The sequence below is a fragment of the Castor canadensis genome, chromosome 19 (assembly GCF_047511655.1).
Source record: "Castor canadensis chromosome 19, mCasCan1.hap1v2, whole genome shotgun sequence".
Lineage (NCBI taxonomy): Eukaryota > Metazoa > Chordata > Mammalia > Rodentia > Castoridae > Castor > Castor canadensis.
The window spans coordinates 27,157,985-27,170,096 of NC_133404.1; the positions used below are offsets into that span (position 1 = coordinate 27,157,985).

General features: G+C 49.1%; 1 long non-coding RNA gene across 1 annotated transcript; it reads right to left on the reverse strand.

The window, feature by feature from the left end:
• Positions 1-6,484: 6,484 nt before the first annotated feature.
• LOC141419202 (uncharacterized) lies at positions 6,485-9,577 on the reverse strand. Its single transcript, XR_012443859.1, has 2 exons — positions 9,086-9,577; positions 6,485-7,641 (listed from the first exon to the last, which is right to left on the reverse strand). It is a non-coding gene; the product is annotated as an uncharacterized lncRNA (long non-coding RNA).
• Positions 9,578-12,112: the final 2,535 nt, after the last annotated feature.

Sequence of the window (12,112 nt, forward strand, 5' to 3'; positions counted from 1 at the left end):
CTCTGGAATTTATTTTGGTTATGATAAGAGGTAGACATTCACTTTTATCTGTCCTGGACTATGTGTTTTCTAACTCATCTTTCCTCACGGGTTGAGCTGTCACCTTCCTCCTTTTCTAAATTCCCATGTGTCTGCTCTGAATGTCCATCTGACTACCCACAGCCTCATGACAAGCCAGGCAGACCAGCAACAACCTGCCCCAGCAGCCCCTCCACCAGCTGCTGGCTGACTTCCCCTCCCAGAGAGACATTTTCTGGCACCAAAGTGAGTCAACATGTCTCCCTAAAGTGACCAAGATGATAAAGGTACTGCCTGGAAGGACCCCATGGTCAGACCACTGTGCCTTACTGCAGAACTGTCCCTAGGCTCAAGCCCACCCCTCCCATCACAAGTGCAACTGTCCCAGCTTCCAACTGCCCATGAAACCCAAGGAAAGACCCAGGTGGGAAGGAAGGTCACTCCAGCCTCAGGCCTCCTACCTTTCTTTCCACCATTCACTCACAAGTAGCTATTTTATTTGAGAACCTGTCACAGGACCAAGTGGGGATGGTGACGGCCAGCAAAGACAGATGGTGGCACATTGCAGGGGCCTTGCTTAGTCTGGGAAAGCACTGACTTAGAGTTGGAGCTAGCTAGGGAGGGGAGAGAGGGACAAGTGAGAGGGGACAGTTTGTGCCAAGGAGCCAGGGCAAGAGGCAGCAGGTACTGCAGGAACCAACAAAGGACCGAAGCACAGAGCAGGCCCACTGCCAAGGCCAGGGTAGCACCAGGGTGGACAGCCTCACCCAGTGCAGCCAGTCTCCATTCTTCATTTGCAAAGTCAAGTGGAGGTGAAGCCCCACTTTGCACAGTCCTGCAGCCAGCTGGGGTGCCCACCACAGGGAGGGGACAATGGCATAACCACCCCTGGTCTGGGGGCTGGGAGATGCTATGAGCACCAAGTGGTCAAGCTTCCAAAAGAGGCCAGACTCTGCCAGTTGTTGCGCTCAGGCTCCAACCCTGGCCCAGTAACTGATATTTAATTATCTTCCCTATAAAATGAGGTAACACTGTGGCAGCCCTTGACTGTGAGACAGGGTCCCCTGGACTTATGTCATTGTGCACAGTTCAGTGGTTCTGCACCATACTCATCTCCTAGTTGCTCTCTTTCTCCTCCTCCTCCTTTTTTAAAGATACTGGGCTTTGAACTCAGGACCTTGCACTTGCTACACAGGCACTCTACCACTTGAGCCATGCCCCCAGCCCTTTTTGCTTTAGCTATTTGTTTTTGGATAAGGTCTTGTGTTTTTGCCTAGGGTAGACCTGAACCTGGATCCTCTCACATAGCAGGGACCACAGACCTTCAAAACCACACCAGTCTTGTTGACTTGCTAACTTTTTGCTGGGGCTGCCCTTGAAATGTGATCCTCCTGATCTCTGCCCCCGGAGTAGCTAGAATAACAGGCTTCAGATCTTGCACCTAGTTTATTTGTTGAGATGGAATTGCACTAACTTTTTGTCCAGGCTAGCTTTGACCTTCCAATCTCTGCCTCATGAGTATCTGGGATTATAGGTGAGAGCTACCATCCCTGGCCTCATGTCTTATTTTTTAGGTACAGTTGGCCCCTGAATCCTCCAGTTCCACATGGGTATATTTAATCAAAATTATTTGGGGTAAAAAATTGTATCTGCACTGAAATAAACAAACTTTTCTTCTTACTCTTTTTCCCTAAACAATACAGTGTAACAACTATTTACACTGTATTGGTTATTCTAAATTATCTAGAGATGATTTAAGGTATACAGGAGGGTATGCATAGGTTTTATGAGACCACCACACCATTTTACATATAGGACTCAGGAGCCATCAGATTCCAAAGATATATAGGGACAGCTGTAATTTACTAATTCAGTCCACCCAACTCCACGACAGACTTCTGTACATCTACACCCTGTACCTCTAGGATGTGGGTAAAATTTCCAACCACTGAAAGGTGAGCCCAGTGGCTCCTAGTCCCTTTCCCAGAGGTGACTGGCCTATGGCAGGTCCCTGACAAATGGCTGGCTTCCTCAATGGTTGTCACTGCCCTGCAGAGGCACCCATCTGCACAAGCCACACCAAGGTCCTTGTGTACAGTGCTCACCCTGACTGTGTGGCCAGGGAGGCCCAGTGAGGGAGGAGCTGGCGCCACCCTCAGGTGTCCTCAGAATTCTCTCTGTGGTCCCAGTGAAGGGTTCACATGTTAGAAGGTCAGGAAGTGGTTGCTTCTTACAGGGCTGCCTTAAATTATTTCAGCTGCACTGAGGTATTTCAAAGTCAGACCAAATAAACATTTGCATCTAAAAAAGGCAAAACAGGGTCATTTGAAATAGAGAAGAAAGCCTTTCCCATGTCCCGAGGGTGTGGCCACGCTTTCAGAGAAGCAGCCTAGGGTTTGCTTTGGTTTGTGTCTGTGCCAGGGCACATAGCTCAGCCCCCTGCTTTGGGAGGAAAGTATTTCTTTTTTCAGTAAAATGTAAAGCAACTTATGTTTCCTTCCCCTGATTTGCTCTGTAGTCACCTCAGGCCCCCTGCTGCTGTCCTGACAGCATCTTTAAAGAGTTCTGTCTGCTTTTTATGAGAAGGGAACCATGACCAATGTGATGTTATCAACCCATCAGGCACAAGGCAGGAGGAAGCATGAAGCTCCCCAAACACAAAGCACCCCACAGCTTCCTCTCCATAGTCCATGCTCCTCTCTCCTTCTCTTCTTCCCAGCTCCTACCTCTTCGTGTTCGGCCCAGCGCTCAGGAGATGTGAGCCATACTTTCCTGAAGAATCAAGATTGGAACACAAGACAGTCATCGGGTTCTTTTCTTCTAGCAATTATGCCCTGTGACTTAACTCCCACCACCTAAGTTAAGCCCAAAGACAGGATATCCCTGCAATCTGCTTTGGAGTTCATCTTCTGAAGCTATATGGACCAAGCTCACCCCCATCTTCCCTGACCTGCCTGTCACAAGGTAGGGCATCAAGTCCACAGTCAGTCACCTTGGGCTCCTCCCAATAGCCTGTCTTGGAGGAAGGTCTGTGTCAACACTGGCCTCCTCCCTACCCTGAGGTTCAACACCATAACCCTTGCTCATTCATTCATTCATTTGACCATCTTTTCCATGACGTTCAAGATGACTAACTAAACACTCTCAGGTACTTCTCGGATCCAACTCATCTCTTCCTCTGAAATAGAAGAAATGTAAGAAGAAACACTTAGAAGTCCTGGACGACAGATAGTGCCACCAGCAGACCTGAACACTGGAGAATTTCTGGAAGATATAAAGCAGTTGAGATCAGGGTAGTGGCAAAACCCAACAGAGCCAAGGAACCCGCAGGGTTGTGCAAGAGGGAGGACATCTTAAAAACTCCCCAAGTCTGAAGATGGGGGGAGGGGAAAGGAAGGTGCCAGTGGGGAAGGAATGGGTCATGGGACATGGGTGGAGTAATTATTTCAATGTCCACCCAAGCTGGACGCTGGTGGCTCACACCTGTAATCCTATCTACTTAGGAGGCAGAGATCAGGAGGATTGTGGTTTGAAGCCAGTCCTGGGCAAATAGTTCATGAGAACTCATCTTGAAAAAAACCCATTACAATAAAAAAAAAAAAGAAAAAGCCGGTGGAGTGGCTTAAGGTGTAGGCAGGCCCTGAGTTCAAGCCCCAATACCGCAAAAAAAAAAAAAAAAAACAGAAGAAGTTTAAAAAAACAAACCAGGGCCACCCAAGTGGCTGAGCAGGTGCCATATCTGTCCTGGAACAAAGTCAGAAAGCAGCAACGACACTGAAGACAGAGATCTGTGGGGAGCCTCCAGAGAAACACTGGCTCTGCTCAGGTGACTGTCATGTCACCACCAGCCCATGGTAGAGACAGATTGCCCTATGAAGACACCCTGCTCTTGTCTCCATGACCACACACAGTGGTGCTGGGGTTGCTGGACTGTCCCTGCCAGAAGGGACTTGTTTCCAGAGCTGCTGCACATGGCGGGGGTGGGGGGTGTGTGTAATCAGTCAAGACCAGCAACTCCCAACACAACTGCATTCAGCCACTCTTTGCCCTCTGCCATAGTTCAGATTTTAAGGGTCCTTCAGTGGTCTATGTGGCAAAGGCTTGGTCCCCAGTGTGGCCCTCTTGGGAGGTGGCCGAAGCTTGGAGAGGTGGGGCCCACAGCAAAATCTTCAGGTTGTTGGGGGTATGCCCTGAGGGACTCGGACCCTTTCCTCTTTCTTTTTTTTTTGTGTCTTGACCATCGGGTAAGCAGCTGTCTGCAACATGCTCCCTGTCAGGATGTGCTGCCTCACCACAGGTCCAACCCACTGTGGACTAAAACCTCTGAAAATATTTATTTTTCTTTTTTGGGGCTTGTGCTTGCTAGGTAAGGGCTCTACCACTTGAGCCATACCTCCAGCCCTTTTTGCTTTAGGTTTTTTTTTTTTTTTTCCAGTACTACGGTTTGAACTCAGGGCCTACACCTTGAGCCACTCCACCAATCCTGTTTTTATGAAGGGTTTTTTCGAGATAGGGTCGCACGAACTATCTGCCTAGGCTGGCTTTGAACTGAGATTATCCCGATCTCTGCTTCCCAAGTAGCTAGGATTACAGGTGTGAGCCACCAGTGCTGGTCACTTAAGGTTTTGCATGTTTTGCCCTAGCCAGCCTTAGATCATGATCCTCCTACTATGACTCCCATATAGTTGGGATTTACAGATGTGCCCCACCACACTCAGCTTATTGGTTGAGATGGGGTCTTCTAAACCATTTCTATTTGTGAGTTTATTGTCTCAGATATTAGTTATAATGATGGAAAGCTGACTAACAGAACATTGAGAAAGTTGACTAAGCACTCTCTCAAAAATGATGGAAAGTCCCAGAGTGCTTTTATTTGTGTGGGTTAAACCTTTTAATATTTATGGTAATAGAAATTCAAATGGAAAAAGTGCTAAAGTATTTATTCATTTATTTTAAACTAATACTTGCATTAATTAAAATGATATTTATGAAAGTAGCTGCATTTTTCTCAAGATATTTTATTTAGTAAAAATGGAGTGACATTATTTTATGTTTTTGAAAATCCAGTGTCTAGCCTAATCACCAGCCCGATTTTCATACCTGCTTTCAAGACGTTGTGATATCACAACATCATGTAGGCTCTCTAGACAACTCTGAACCCCCATAAAAGAGAGAAAGAAGTCTTTGTATTCCTACTGAATGGTTTCGTCTGTTCAGATAGCCTTGGAAGCATCTTGGGAACCCACACAAAATGACACACATTCAGTGGACTAAACTTTGGGAACCACTCTTCTGACACTCATTTACAAATGGGCTAAGACAACTGAGACTCCTGGGACATTTGAAGGAAACCAACAGTGTGCTGAAGAAACAGACAGAACCCCAGAGCAAACAGCTCAAGCAAGAGCTAGACGAACATATTAAAATTAGTATATTAATATCCCATGAGAGATCCAATAGGATCTGAGAATCAGACTGGAGACTCAGAACAGATATAAAAATCAATACTTTACCTATATACCAAGTAGGAGATAGCATCTGCAATTGCAAGAAAAATCATGAATAATTCAGGCACAAATCTAACCAAATTTATGGAGGACTTAGAGGAAGAACAATTTTAAATTATATTAGAAGACATACATTGAGGGACGTATTGTTTCCTGTGGGAAACTTCATTATTATAAAGATGTTAGTTATATGAGCTGTCAGTAAATAGCTCGCTGCATTATACTGGATTGAGTTGGATTTCTGTCACAAGCATCAAAAGCTGTAACTTACATTCTCTAGAATGAGAGTCACCTCAAGCAAAATAAAGAGATGAGTGATAGACAACAAGAAAGTATTTGCAGCCATCAGACGGTCAATACAACTAATGCATAAAATTCGTGGAGAGCCATGTGAAGAAGACAAAGAACATACGGAAGCCAAACCAGAAACGGTTACACATGTGTTAACTAACCAGCCTCTGATTTAGCTAGGGTAAGGGCCAGCTGCTGTAACAAAGAAACCTAGCAACACAGAGGATAGCAACGACAGGTTCTCCAGAGAAGCAGAATCAACAGGAGAGATGGATGGATAGATGACAGATAGATAGATAGACAGACAGACAGATAGCTATGGAAGATAGATAGATGGACAGATATAGAGGATAAAGATAGATAAACAGATAGAAGATAGATAGATAGTCCTGACAAAGACAGTTGGACTTACAGTATTCCAACTATACAATGGTGTCAAAATGACACACATTCAGTAGAAACCATACTTTGGATTTTTACTTTTGATCTCTTCCTGGACAGTGATAGTCAGTGTGATCCTCTCTCTTGATGCTGGGCAGGGGCAGGGGCAGGGGCAGGGGGTCCACTCAGTGACTCCATTACAAGGGACATAGCAGATACTCCACAGTGTGCTGCATGGCTAAGCTGGGATGTTTGGTGAGGCGTAGCAAAGGTACTGTTGACTTAAGATATTTTCAACTTACAATGTGTTTATTGAGACGACCTCATTGTAAATCAAGGGGCATCATTTTTAACAGATGAAGAATTCTCTTTCTTCTTTGTAATACTCTACAAAATGTTTGGCTAATTAAAATGAAAAGGTGACAGATCTTTGAGGATGATAAAAAAAATTAAATAAGCCATAGGGCACTGCTCTACCACAGCTGGGATTCTAAGCAGCTCTGAGAGGCACACCCTCTCTTTGCAGGCCCGTATAGAACTGGCCCCTGTCAGTCTTCCAACTCTGTTGGCATGTCATGAGGGTAAGCCTAACTGTGAGGCAGGCTTTCTCAGCTGTCTTCCCATCCTCCTCTGCCTCGTTCCAGATCTGTTATTCTAGAAGGGTGAAGTGGAATTTATTTGACGTCTCTACCCTCATCTTCCTAGTAAAAAGCAAATGTAAATTAAACCTATAAGATACTTTTCCTACCTTCCTCCTTCCTCCCTCCCTCTTCTTAATCATTTCTCCCTCTCGCTCGCTCTCTCTCTCACTCTCCAGGTCAGCAAGAAGAATTTTGAAGATTCTGGAAGAAATGCTTGGGAGACTGCACAGGCGTTCAGAGGCCACTATAGGTCGGTAGTAGGAGCAGACTCACTTGGACACTTAGGTCACCATAAAACATGATGCCACAGCTGGACAAGCCACAAGCACACTCTAGGCATCTTCTTCTAGTCCCAAGTCCAGGTGTGCTCAGCCAAATGTCACCTTGCTCATTTCCAGAGCCTGCATGGGCGGGCCTCTGTCCCTGGGCTGGGGGCTTCCCTCTTCCCTACAACCTGACCTGAAGAGAACCAAAGGTACTTGTCTATGGAGATGGAGATGTGTGAGTCAAATGTGGAGCCTGCAGGCTGTGTGCAAGGGGCCCCCTGTTATGGAGGGTTTTGTTAATATCTACAAAAAGCTCAAATGCACAAAGCTGCCAGTTCCTGCTCTAGGAACCTTCCAAGGGTTGCAGAAAATATATCGAACATGGAAAAACAATCTGGGGAATGACTTGCATAGAAAGTAGGATGCCAGGTCGTTAAGTTAGGGGCCCTGGAGCCAGGCTCCAATCTTGACAGTATTTCATAGTAGCTGCACGATTCTGGGTGTCAGCTTAATCCTTCTGTGTCTGAGGCTCCTCACCTGAAAAATGGGAATGACAGTAATCAATCTTTTGTGAGGATTGAATGAGTTCAGATATGTCAAGTGGTCAGACCCAGGGCTTGGCATTTGGTGAACCCTCAATACCCACCAGCTCCTATGATATCCCGCCCCCACCTCTGTACAAGGCATGTTCCACACCCCCCCCCCATTGGAAAGCAGGCGTGAGCAGAAAGAAAGGGGTTATTGCGCATGTCGTTTGTGAAGATCCATTTACGAATTAACGTCTTTAACTCGGGTAGGTAGATAGTAGTAATCGTAAAGGTGGAGGGGTTAACAAGGACTTCGCGGGCAGAGCCCCTGTCCTGGGCCAGGGAACTTTCAAGCTCTAATGCCCAGCAGTGAGGACACTCAGAGGGACCTGAGGACACTCAGGGACAGGGAAGGAGGTAGCAGGACCCTTGCGTTCCATTCATCCCTAGCCACCCTCCCACCCTCTGTGCACGTTGCACCACCAGGCTGTAGGGCCAGAAGTCCCCCAGGTAGACCCAGTCATTCGGTGAACAAGTGATCTCATCTAAAAATGCCCAGGCGTTGGGGAGGTCCAGTCCCCATCGGCCCAGCTCAGCGTGAACAGCCTTGGAAGCAATGGTGCTGGCAGACAGGGGTGGGGTGGGGTGGGGTGGGGCTGGACCCCCGGCCCCAGGAGGCGGATGTGCATTGCACCCATTTCTACATTTCCTCCGCAGCTGGCCTCCGCCCAGGAAAGGGGCAGGGTGCCCTCTCCCTCCTCCTGCCTTTCGCCCTTCCTCTCCCTGGCCCCTCCTCTGCCACCTCTTTCTTCCCATCTTCCTTCCCCTCCTGCTCGCCTCCCCCCGCCCCAGCTTCTTTCTCCATCTCTCCCGCCCTTCCTCCTTCCTCCTGCTCCCCTAGCCCTGTCTCCCCTTCTACCCCATCGCTGGCCCCTCTCCTCCAGCCCTGTTCCCCCAGCTGTCTCCCTCCTCCTTACAGCCCTGCCCCTTCTTCCCCTGTCCCTGTCCCCTCCTCCCCCAGCTCGCGAACCCTTCTTCCCTCCAGCCCTTCCCCTCCAGCCCCGTCCCCCCACCTCCCCCAGTCCTGTCCCCCCTCCTCCTCCTCTTCCTGGCCTGCCCCCAAGCCCTGTTCACCCTCCTCCCCTCAGCTCTGCCCCCCTCCCAGCCCTGTCCCTCTTCTCCCCCAATCGTGTCCCCATCTTCCCCCACTCCTGTTCCCCTTCCCTGCAGTTCCGTTCTTCCTTGCCCCAAAGCTGTACCCCCCCCAGTCCTTTCCCCCTCACCTCTGTCCCCCCTCCCCTTCGCGGGGCCCTGTTCCCCTGCCGGCCCCGCCTCGGAAGCCGTGGCTCGCCCAGGCGTGGGGGACAAGGGGGCGGGGCGGTCGGTGGCCCCTGCGCCAACAGCCCCCGCCCCTCCGGCCCCCCCTCACCCCCCGCCCCGCCGCCTGCTCGCACCTGCTTGGCTGCGGCCGCGTTTATTCTCGGCCCGGGGCCGGGGAGGCGGGAGGAAAAGTGGGTCAGCGCGGGGCCGCTGTCGTGCTTGGAAAGAGCCGGGGTTCCGGACGCCTCTCCCGGCGCAGCGGCAGCACGCCTGACACAAAGCGGCCCCTGAGTGGGGCCTGCGGGGACCGCTGTCTCTTTCCCCTCCCGGGAGCCAGGCCGCAGGCAGGACCTCCGGAGCCCGCTCGAGATGGGGGCCGCATCGCCCCGGGGACAATGGGGCGCACGGGTCACCTCTCCCCTAGCGACGCCTCCCAGCCGAACCCCGCGGGCGCATGGAACCCGGCGGGCGCCCACCACTCCCGCTTCTCATCCGACTCCCCAGCTGGGACCGGGCAGTTTAGTGTCTGTCCCGTCACCCCGCCCTGCCCTCTAGTGTCAGCCTCCTGCCTCTGCAACCTCCAGTCACCTCGTGGGGACATTCTCCAACACCTGGGACCAGGGAAGCCCCAGAGGGCTGGGCCTGGGCTTTGCCACTCCCTGGCAGTGCGGCTTGCCTGTCAGCCACCCACCTTGTAGCCCTTCCCTCCTTTTCCCCTCCTGTGTTAACTCCATCATTGGTCCTTGGTCCTCCCGTCTGAATCCACATCGTGGCTGGTGGGACTTCACCATATGGCAAATGTTTGTCCTCCCACCCCACCCCAGGCTTGGAGAAGGACTGTTTGTCCTCCACATGCCTGTTGCAAAGGAACAGTGTGACACCTGCAAGCCGTCTACAGTGGCAGGATGGGGAGGCGGAGAAGGAGGAATGGGAACAAGAAATGAGTGAAAGGTGACACTTTCCCTCATGGGAGGGGAAGAAGGGGCTCTGGCATGGTGACTCATGAGCAGAAGGGGCTGCTTGCTCTCCCGGGTACCCAGGCAGCAGTAGGCCAGAGCCACAGACAAGGGGAACATCCTTTCTTCCTTCAAGCATCCCAGTGGTGTGGGAGGGAGGAAGAGACACCCCACCTGTCACTCTAGGCAGGTACAGGCACCATGTCAACTAAGCTTGGTGCTTCAGGGTGAGCCCCATTGGTCCCAAACCCCCAACCTCCTTACTGCCCCCACCCTTATCTTAAAAACTTTTATATGTTAAATGCAGTTAAATAAGAAATATGAATTTAATTTTTGAGTGAGACCACTGAAACTCAGAACACTTAGGGTCTTGAAGGCCCCAAGGCAGGAAGAACTGGGGTCCTTTCCCACTTTACCCCCCCCCCAGGATTCTTCCACATATTACAGTGACCTGCTGGGGTTTGAACTATAGCCAAATCTGCCAATTCCTGCCCTCCGTATCATGCAGGCCTCACCAAGCTCTGCCAGCTGGCTCCAAGGCTCTAAGATTTCAGACCAATCGTCAAACATAAATACAGAGCCCTCTGGGGCCTCTCAGTGAACACCACTCCCAAGCAAAGCAAGGCAGGGGCCCTGCCAATTTTGTTATGAGAGAGATTGCAATTTAGTTTAGGTTTGTTGTGTTTGGCTTTTTAGTCACAGGCCCAGTTATCACCTCCTAAGATCTCCCTACTCTTAAACTCCAGCTGAGTTCTAAGGTTCAGAAGTTCTCAGGGAAACCGACACTGGATAGGAAGACTTGGAAAGTTTTTTTTTCTCCCCCTCCCCACTCCCCTCCTTCCCCCCTCCCCCATTAAGTAACCCTCTTTAATGTCTGTTTATGGTCAGGCACAGTCTGCAACTTCACATAGCACCGTCTCATTAAACAATGCCCAACCTCCTGGGGCAATAGACAGGTAATTGCAGTGTTTAATTTTCCCATTTGGTGAATAATGAAAGCTTTGCTCATTTTGTATGTGTGGGAAAGAGACAACTTCAATATATTTGGACTTGAAGAAGAGTTTTTAGTCTTGCTGGCACACAGTAAGCATAGTCCTGGTTATCTATGTTACAGTTATTACATACTTTTGAAAACAGAACAAGCTGTTGAGGCCAGACATCAGGAGAAGTGTGGAAGGGAGGTCTTCCCTGTCTTTTATGTAATGTAATGTACATACATGTAGTAAGAACATTAGATGAACAATACATCCTACAAATGAAAATCATTTGTCAGAGGTCTCGCCATCTTCTAATATCTTAGAAAGTTCTTCTCAAATAAAAGAAGAAATTACTTCTACCTGTATCACTTCTATGCACCTTGTCTGGCTCTGAGCATGTGTGGTAACGGCCTGGAGTCAGGGAATGAACTCTGCTGGGACGTGGCTGTGTTACATTGCAAAACTTGCTTTCCTTCTCTTTGTCTGGAGGGCTGGTAGAGCACTTGCCTAGAATGTGCAAAGCACCAGAAGGAAAATAAGAAGCTTCTCTGTGTTTCCATGGCTTTATCTGTTAGTGGACAGAATTATCCCCCTTCTCCATTCCATTGTTTAATCTTTCCTTCTTTATTTTCTTTTTTTATTATGGAAAGCTCCCTTTTAAACCAAAGGTAGAGGGAATGGCAACACAAAACCTTCATTGACTTCAATAAATAGCAACATATAACCAAACTCATTTCACATGTAATTCCATTCACCCCACTCACAGAAGCAAATCCTCAGACATCTGTAATTTTATCTGTACTGCTTCAGAATTATATCACTGATCTATTGCCAATAGCCTGAAACAGCAATTGCTAGGTCACGATTCTGTGGGTCAAGTTTGGCTGGGATCAGCTGGGCGGTTCTTCTGTTGATTTTGTCTGGGCTCTTTCATGTGGCTGCATTCTGCTGGTGACTTCACTGGCATACAAGTGTCTCTGATGGACTCACTCACAGGTCTTGCAGTTGAGCAGGGTGACTCAATTTTCCATGTGGCTTCTGCAGCAGGCTAGCTTGGGCTTGCTCCCATGGTGGCGGCATCCAAGAGTTTCTAGCAGCAAGAGAAGGCAAGCCCCAATGTGCAAGGGCTTTTCAAGCCTCTGCTTGCATCATGTTTGCTAATGTCTCATTAGCCAAAACAAGTCATGCAGCCAAGCCCAGGATTAATGTAGGAGGAGTTATGCAAATT